We start from the raw sequence: 9,746 nt of genomic DNA, 5'->3' as shown, positions 1-9,746 counted from the left end.
GCGCCGTAGGCGGAGGCGCAGGAGGCTCCCGACCGTGGCCAGCATGCTGCTGAGCCCTGGTCCAACGCCCTCAGCCCAGCCAGGGCCGAAGCTCCCGGGACCCCTGCCGCCCCGCCCCGCGCCGCTCCCAGGGGAGCCCGGGATGCGCAGCTGGAGTCTGACGTGCGCACCCTGGGCTCCGGGTCCCCGCCCCCAGCCGGCGACCCCCGACCCGGGAGTCTCGACCCTGGGGCAGAGTCGGTCCCCTGGCGCGCCGCGGACGACTTTCCTCCCGAAACAGCTCCATGCCTTTTAAAGGCAATTCTTGGTATTGAATAGAAATGTGTTTCCATCACATATATATACATGTTTTTGTTTTGTTTTGTTTTGTTTTTTTAATTTCACTGTTTGGTGCTTAAGAGAATAAATTTAACCGCTCTCTCTTCCAGGGGAAGCCAACAATCAGACCTTCAAGAGCAGGTCGTTTCAGTTGTTTACCAAGCGAGAGTAAGGGCTTTCAACAAACTTCTGACTTTCCCATCAGGCGATTTTTTGAAGTTAGCTCTTCACCTCACCCTCCACTCCCATACTTTCGTCTTCTCCAGACAAAACAACCTCAGTTCCCACAGTTTTTGTCCACCTCTTCATTTCTTAGATCGCAAACTCTCCAAACACTCTTCAAAATGAGCTTTTCTACATTTCTACCATCTTCCCTCTCAAAAAGAGGGGAGAATCCTCTATTCTTTGGCATCTAAATGAGGATAGGAACTCAGAAAAAAAAGGGCTTGTAGGAAAACTGTCAACTCTAAAGAAATATACTTATTCTATGTCCTCATATTCCCTGGTGGCTCAGAGGATAAAGAATCTGCCTGCTATGAGGAGACCTGGGTTCCCTGGGTGGGGAGAGCCCCTGGAGAAGGGAATGGCAACCCACTACAGAATTCTTGCCTGGAGAATTCCATGGATAGAGGAGCCTGGAGGGCTACAGTTCATGGGATTGCAAAGAGCCAGCAGGACTGAGCCACTAACAACACAACTTCCTCAGATTCAAGGGACCACAGACCTCATCCAAGTTAAAGTGCTCCCCTGGGGGGAGCCCCAGGCCAGTTCACCCTCTGGCTTTTTCTGTCTCTGAGGTTTTTCTGAACCCAGACACTGAGCTACTTTTAGTTGGGTCTCCAGATACTTCTTTCCTTCCTAACTAGAAGTGTCCAGCTCTTGAGGGCAATATCTCTGTAACTTTGCATCTTTCGTGTAATATGTTCAACAAAAGAAAACATTCATATCTCCCTAAAGAAACATGCATTGAGAGATGTGATAATGGAATGAACCATGAGCTTTGCTTTCACACCAAGGTTTAAACCCCTAATTTGTGATTTAAGAGTTGCACGATTATTAGCAAATCATTTAAGTCATTAGTCTTGGTCTCATTTGTAAAATAAGAATGGCTTCCTTTCAAGTTCATTCATGCAACAGCTATAAAAAAAAAAAAAAACAACAACAACCCTGCTCTATCTATGCCAGCTACTCCTCAGAGCTGGACTTAGAGCAGTGAACAATGTCCAGTGAGGATTAGCATATGAAGAGGGATAAAAAGACCAGGATGAGAAAAAGTAAGAAGACATGAGGTAGAAACTATTTAGAGAGGATGGTTAAGGATACCCTTCTAAATGTCCCTGGCATGTTAATAACCTTTCAAAGATGTTTCCTTCCCTTCACATTCTTTAACTAGTTCCCAAGCACAAGTGCGTTTTAATTCATGAAATCCCTTTTAGGGAACTGTAGGAGGCTATGAGCTCTCTGAGGGTATAGCCCAAACACTGGCTCTTAATAGATACTTAATTTTAATCTTACACAAATGAAAAAATTAATGTGAATCTTCAATAATAAAATGGATTGCATCTGGACTAGTTTAAGAAGAGACTGGATACTTAGGACATGCTGCATGACAAACAGAATGAATTCCTACCTGAAAAATTATGTTGCCATAGGTAATATTTGATGGTTGCAAGTATATGCCAGTTGAAAATTCTCCCATTATTCAAATGTGTTTCTTCCTTTATTATTTTATTTTTCTTCACGTCACCGAGAATATCCACAGAGCTAGAGAAAAACATCTCTGTGAATCAGCCGGTCATTAATAGTTCACCAAGAAATATTAAACTAGTTATATAAATTTATTTCCCTGGAGAGAACCAAATGTCAGGCATCGACACATGGTTTTCTATCTCAGGCTTCTCTAGCATTGCAGAACCATAGGGCAAGAGAATCGTGGCTTATGTCATGAGAGAACAGTTTGCATTCTGTTCTCTGTTACTGATGGGATTAAAATACCACTATTTGGCAGTGTTCTCCATTTTTAAAAAGTTACAGCTGCATGAGAGATATTTTCTTTAGCTCTAGAATTGGTACAACCAAACAAAAACATAAACAAACAAACTCAAATCAACTCCTAATAGAAAAAAAATGCCAATTATATTTCTTTCTTCTAAACCAGGACAGTTCATTTCTTCATTCCACAGATGTTCATTGAGTGTCTCCTGTGCGCTGAGTACTGTTCTGGGCTTTGAGGTCATTGCATAGCAGGTAAATATACACAATTTTTGTTTCTCATAGAGCTTATTATTCATCTGTGGTGCTTTCAGTTTACCCATTCCATACAATATTATTTCTCAGTCCAATGGTTCATCTAATTTGCATGTACTGTTTTCAGTTTTGCTCCTTCAAAGCTTGTTTGAATTAGTATAGTTTACTTTCCCATTTCCTACAGTTAATTTACTTGTGTTATAGATATATAACTTTTTAGAATAGTTATTACATAAAGTAAGTGGAAAGTGTGGGTAATTTTAACTTATTATCATTTTTTTATTATTAAAAGCTAGTGTGTGCTCAGTACAGGGCTAAGGCAGGAAATGCAAAGACTGCCACAGTCCCAGAAGTTCCCAGTTTGGCTGGGATGATATTCCCTCATCAGGAAATGCCTTGCTCCCAAAGGAGGAGCTGGGAGGGACTTTAATCTGTTTCCAATCCCCTACTAGTCCCTCTGTAGGGAAAGTTCTAAAGTGACAGTTTCCTGGCAGGCCCAGGTTACAGTGGTCTCCACTGGTTCACACAGCCTTGCCAAGTCGGTGGTAAAGTGTCGGATTACCTGCTCTGTACTACGTGTGTGCTGAGGACACCAGCCGAAGTTCAAAATGAGATCTCGAAAACCAAAAAGATCTATGTACTTCTCTTCATGTTATTCCTTTTAATTTCCATTTTCATTGCTGCAGTTCAGTCTTTTATTCTCTTTCAATCATCCTATTGTAAGGACCTCCAAAGTATCTTCCCCATCTCTGGTCAGTTCCATCTCCAGTCCTTTCTCTGCCTAGTTGCCGGAAATAGTTTTCTAAAACATGGATGTTATCGTGTAAAACTTTCATGGTGCCAGTCTCTTCCCTATTCCTTTTCTAATCCTGCTCCCCACATCCCGATCCCCAGACTACAAAAAGGACCCTGAAAAAACTTATAGCGAGGCAGGGAGGACTCTTTTAAAGTCTTCTGCTTTGATATTTTGCCTAGTTTGATTCAAATCTATGCCCTTGTCATATTCCTAGACATTTAAAATGTTACTAAGCACAGGTAGGTAGATTACATTGAATTACTCTGTGCTAATAGTGATGCACAACAGCAATCAACTAACATCACGGTTTAGTTCTGGCTTATATAGCTGGGTAGGCGCAGTACTCATCAGGGCACGGCTGAGTTCTGACTGGCTGAGTTGCTTGTTGTCCCATTGTTCTAAACATTAGTCTGAGAAATACATTCAGAAGAAACCAGGCTGCATTAGCCGCTTCTGCACCAATCAAAGCCTTTTATTTTCAGTAATACATAGCTTGCATTTTTTTCTAGAAATAGCAAGTCTGAGATATAAGCATATTTATGAAGTACTATTTATGCAAACTGTCCCCTAGGGCAGTGAAGAGGCATCTGTAGTGGTCATGTCTCTCACTTTCTTTGGCTGAAAGGTTATTTTTGTAGCCTACTTGAATGTCTATAAAGACACATAAATGTCAGATTTTATGTAATTGCTAATCATTTTTGGCGGAGCAGCCTCTGGCACCCATGATCAATTTCAAACTCCAGAATTCCTAGTAACAATCTTTTATGACAAAAATGAGGATTTTATGGTCCCCTACCCTGAATTTGCTATAGACTTCACACCCTTGAGGCACAGTCATGCCTTTATGTGGTTCAAATCTGTATCTTGAAATAGAAATTTATAATGACTTGCCAGTACGTCTCCAGCTCCGAGCCCCACATCAACCTCTTTACACATGAATAGGAAAGTGGTCTTGCAAAAGTTAATGATGTCCATTATAAATGTATGATATAATACCTTACTTATACAGTTACAATTGAAGAAGGTGTTTGATTTTTTTTCATAATCATGATGTGAATGATGCCATCTCACGTTCTCTTAAAACAACTGCCTGTTTCCCTACATGCATCTATTCAGTTCTTCAGCTTCTCTCAGCTGCTTTTCTCTCTCTTGGTTCATGTGATCATATTTTCTAGGAAATGGGGAATTGGCCTATTTGAATGTTTTCCCTATTCAGGGATAAAGAGATCAGCTTATCAGAATAATTTTCATTTTGCTATTGTGAATCTTTTTTCTTGGGGCTACTCATACCGATTTCTAATTTCCAATGTGAAGTCTAATAATATCCAGGCACAGCTAATTTTTAAAAGGTTAGAGTCTCAAGAGTTTTTTTTTTTTTCATATTTCTCCTTACACCACCATCTACAAATTCACACTAAATTATTATTTACTCTTTATGATTGTGATAATGAAGATTAACAACAGAATTTGTTAAAGGTAATTGACAGGACACTAATACCACAAGTCATTTAAATTATCAGAGCTCTCCTACAAGAGAGCTAGGTAAAAAAATCAAAATCTAGGGAAATATTTTAAGGTCAAAACTAGATGGCCCAGGATACAGAATGTTATATAGGTTAAAAATCAGCTATTATTTGTTTATTATTCCTTCATTCTTTCACTCAACCAAAAAGTATAGATTAAACATCTATTCTCAAAAGCTTAATACTACTAAACATCCGAGAGTCAACCCTACTAGACTATCCAAAAATAAAACATTAATAATATTAAAAAAGCTATCTCCTTGAATACATACTTGTTATTGGAATTTCCATGTGTATTTTGACTAAATGGAAGTTCTAAAACAAAAAAAATTATGACACTGAGAGGCTGAAATATATTGATTCAATAACAAAGTTTTGTTTAGATCATGCAAAAAAAAAAAAAGTTAAATGGAAGCAGAGACAGAGGTACCTGAATGTTAAATACTCTTTACTTCTATTACAAACATCATGTTCTGAGTTTGAAAGGTTTCCTGGCTTCCTCTGCTAAGTCACTTAAGTCGTGTCCGACTCTGTGTGACCCCATAGATGGCAGCTCACCAGGCTCCCCCGTCCCTGGGATTCTCCAGGCAAGAACACTGGAGTGGGTTGCCATTTCCTTCTCCAATGAATGAAAGTGAAAAGTGAAAGTGAAGTTGCCCAGTCGTGTCTGACTCTTCTCGACCCCATGGACTGCAGCCCATCAGGCTCCTCCGTCCATGGGATTTTCCAGGCAAGAGTACTAGAGTGGGGTGCCATCGCCTTCTCCGGGCTTCCTCTAGTAGTCATCTAAAATCTTGAAAGCTGGTTCATAAAAAGCTAGACTGCTCTAAGAGGCCATTAAAGTACTTACTAGTTGTGTAAGCATTGTATTTAAAAATTGAGTTATAAGGCCAGAAGGGAGTGGCATGATATATTTAAAGTACTCAAGGGGGGAAAAAAAAAAAAAACTATAATCCTATGATACAGGATACTTTACCCAGGATGGTTGTAATTCAGAATTGAAGGGGAGAGAAAGCTTCTCAGGCAGAAAAAACTAAGTGTTCATCAATCCTGAACCAACTTTATAGAAGCGTTAAAAAAGAGCTTCTTTAAATACAAAAGAAAGGCTACAACAAGAAATGCTGAGTGAATGAATAAATGGTGGGAAACTTTAAAAAAAAATTGTGAAGATTTTGTTCATATGTGTTATAGTTTGACTTTTTAGGGAAAAAAAGCAATTTCTATAACCAGTTATCCCCAAAGAAAAAAATGTTTAAAAGTTGAAAATAAGGGATCATTGCCCTGACAAAATGAAAACTTGTAATTTTTTTGAGTCAGTTTAAAAGCAAATTCTTTGCTCCTAAGGATATATCTTTACATTCAGTTCAGTTCAGTTCAGTTCAGTCGATCAGTCGTGTCCAACTCTTTGCTTCCCTGTTCATCACCAACTCCTGGAGTTCACCCAAACTCATGTGCATCGAGTCAGTGGTGCCATCCAGCCATCTCATCCTCTGTCATCCCCTTCTCCTCCTGCTCCCAATACCTCCCAGCATCAGGATCTTTTCCAATGAGTCAACTCTTTGCATGAGGTGGCCAAAGTATTGGAGTCTTAGCCTCAGCATCAGTCCTTCCAATGAATACCCAGGACTGGTCTCCTTTAGAATGGACTGGTTGGATCTCCTTGCAGTCCAAGGGACTCTCAAGAGTCTTCACCAACACCACAGTTCAAAAGCATCAATTCTTCGGCACTCAGCTTTCTTTATACTCCGATTCTCACATCCATATATAACCACTGGAAAAACCATAGCCTTGACTAGATGGGCCTTTGTTGGCAAAGTAATGTCTCTGCTTTTGAATATGCTATCTAGGTTGGTCATAACTTTCCTTCCAAGGAGTAAGCGTCTTTTAATTTCATGGCTGCAATCACCATCCGCAGTGATTTTGGAGCCCCCACAAATAAATCTGACACTGTTTCCACTGTTTCCCCATCTATTTCCCATGAAGTGATGGGACTAGATGCCATGATCTTAGTTTTCTGAATGTTGAGCTTTAAGACAACTTTTTCACTCTCCTCTTTCACTTTCATCAAGAGGCTCTTTAGTTCTTCTTCACTTTCTGCCATAAGGGTGGTGTCATCTGCATATCTGAGGTTATTAATATTCCTCCTGGCAGTCTTGATTCCAGCTTGGGCTTCCTCCAGCCCAGCATTTCTCACGATGTACTCTGCATATAAGTTAAATAAGCAGGGTGACAATGTACAACCTTGATGCACTCCTCTTCCTATTTGGAACCAGTCTGTTGTTCCATGTCCAGTTCTAACTGTTGCTTCCTGACATGCATATAGGTTTCTCAAAGAGGCAGGTCAGGTGGTCTGGTATTCCCATCTTTTTCAGAATTCTCCACAGTTTATTGTGATCCACACAGTCAAAGGCTTTGGCATAGTCAATAAAGCAGAAATAGATGTTTTTCTGGAACTCTCTTGCTTTTTCCATAATCCAGCAGATGTTGGCAACATCCAGAGATGTTTGATCTCTGGTTCCTCTGCCTTTTCAAAATCTAGCTTGAACATCTGGAAGTTCACGGTTCATGTACTGCTGAAGCCTGGCTTGGAGAATTTTGAGCATTACTGTCCTAGCGTGTGAGATAAGTGCAATTATGAGGTAGTTTGAGCATTCTTTGGCATTGCCTTTCTTTGGGATTGGAATAAAAACTGACCTTTTCCAGTCCTGTGGCCACTGCTGAGTTTTCCAAATTTGCTGGCATATTGAGTGCAGCACTTTCACAGCATCATCTTTCAGGATTTGAAATAGCTCAACTGGAATTCCATCACCTCCACCAGCTTTGTTCGTAGTGATGCTTTCTAAGGCCCACTTGACTTTGCATTCCAGGATGTCTAGCTCTAGGTCAGTGATCACACCATTGTGATTATCTGGGTCGTGAATATCTTTTTTGTACAGTTCTCCTGTGTATTCTTGCCACCTCTTCTTCATATCTTCTACTTCTGTCAGGTCCCTACCATTTCTGTCCTTTATCGAGCCCATCTTAGCATGAAATGTTCCCTTGGTATCTCTAATTTTCTTGAAAAGATCTCTAGTCTTTCCCATTCTGTTGTTTTCCTCTCTTTCTTTCCACTGATTGCTGAGGAAGGCTTTCTTATCTCTCCTTGCTATGCTTTGGAACTCTGCATTCAAATAGGAATATCTTTCCCATTCTCATTTGTTTTTCGCTTCTCTTCTTTTCACAGCTATTTGTAAGGCCTCTTCAGAGAGCCATTTTTGCTTTTTGCATTTCTTTTCCATGGGGATGGTCTTGATCCCTGTCTCCTGTACAATGTCACGAACCTCCCTCCATAGTTCATCAGGTACTCTGTCTATCAGATCTGCTCTCTTAAATCTATTTCTCATTTCCACTGTATAATCATAAGGGATTTGATTTAGGTCATACCTGAATGGCCTAGTGGTTTTCCCTACTTTCTTCAATTTAAGTCTGAATTTGGCAATAAGGAGTTCATGATCTGAGCCACAGTCAACTCCCAGTCTCTTTTCGCTGACTTATGTATAGAGCTTCTCCATCTTTGGCTGCAAAGAATGTAATCAGTCTGATTTCGGTCTTGACCATCTGGTGATGTCCATGTGTAGAGTCTTCTCTTGTGTTGTTGGAAGTGTATGTTTGCTATGACCAGTGTGTTCTCCTGGCAAAACTCTATTAGCCATTGCCATTTCTTAAATACTTTATCTTGTAAACTAACAAAATATATATTTTCATTTAATGCTTGTTAGTATTGAATTAAACAGAAACATAAATATAAGTTTTTATCATGAAGTCGTTCTAAAATCGTTCCATAATGGTCCTAGTTCCTATTATGCTATTGGCTATAAATAGTAAAAAATATGATTGCCCACTAGGTGGCAGCAGAATTCCAAATTGCTCCAGGCTCCTCTGTCCATGGGATTTTCCAGGGAAGAGTACTGGAGTGGGTTGCCATTGCCTTCTCAGGTTCTAGGAATACACACCTACAAAATAGAGTCTTCCTAAATTCTCATGATAGGTATGAAAAGGATGAGTTCTGTCCCTGTCCTCAGCTAGCTCACAGTCTGACTTCCACAGCTCTATGTGTACTTTCTGTTTTTTTCCTTTTCCCTTTTCGTAGCTAAAAATTCTATATACAGACTATTCTCAAATATCAGAAAAGAAACTGAGTTTACTGTAGCCTTTTTTTGCCATTGTGGATTCTGAGCAACCAAGTGGTTATGTGAGGTGCTTGGAAGCAAATATGAGATTTGTGTGCTATAAACCCAGCTCCCTAAAGGTTAACCTAATAGACATTCTTTGACAGTTTTTCCACTAAAATGTATTTGGTTTCAGGCATTGCTTTTTTTTCGTGATTTTTCTCAGCCTCCAGACAATTAAAACTAGTATTTATGATTAGAAACCAGCTGTGCTTTAGGGCATTCAGTTCACAATTATTATATTTACTTCATAGTCTACTTTTGCTCTAACTAGTGGCAATAGAATTGCAAATTGATGGGAACAATCCCATTCTTTTCATCTCCATATTTCACTGTACTCCATTACATTATTTACATGAGAGTCCCTTGGACTGCAAGGAGATCCAACCAGTCCATTCTGAAGGAGATCAGCCCTGGGACTTCTTTGGAAGGAATGATGCTAAAGCTGAAACTCCAGTACTTTGGCCACCTCATGCGAAGAGTTGACTCACTGGAAAAGACTCTGATGCTGGGAGGGATTGGGGGCAAGAGGAGAAGGGGACGACACAGGATGAGATGGCTGGATGGCATCACTGACTCAATGGACGTGAGTCTGAGTGAACTCCGGGAGTTGGTGATGGACAGGGAGGCCTGACGTGCTGCGATTCATGGGGT

Source organism: Bison bison, unplaced genomic scaffold (assembly GCF_000754665.1).
Source record: "Bison bison bison isolate TAMUID 2011002044 unplaced genomic scaffold, Bison_UMD1.0 scf7180017864473, whole genome shotgun sequence".
NCBI lineage: Eukaryota > Metazoa > Chordata > Mammalia > Artiodactyla > Bovidae > Bison > Bison bison.
This window is presented reverse-complemented; position numbering follows the sequence as displayed.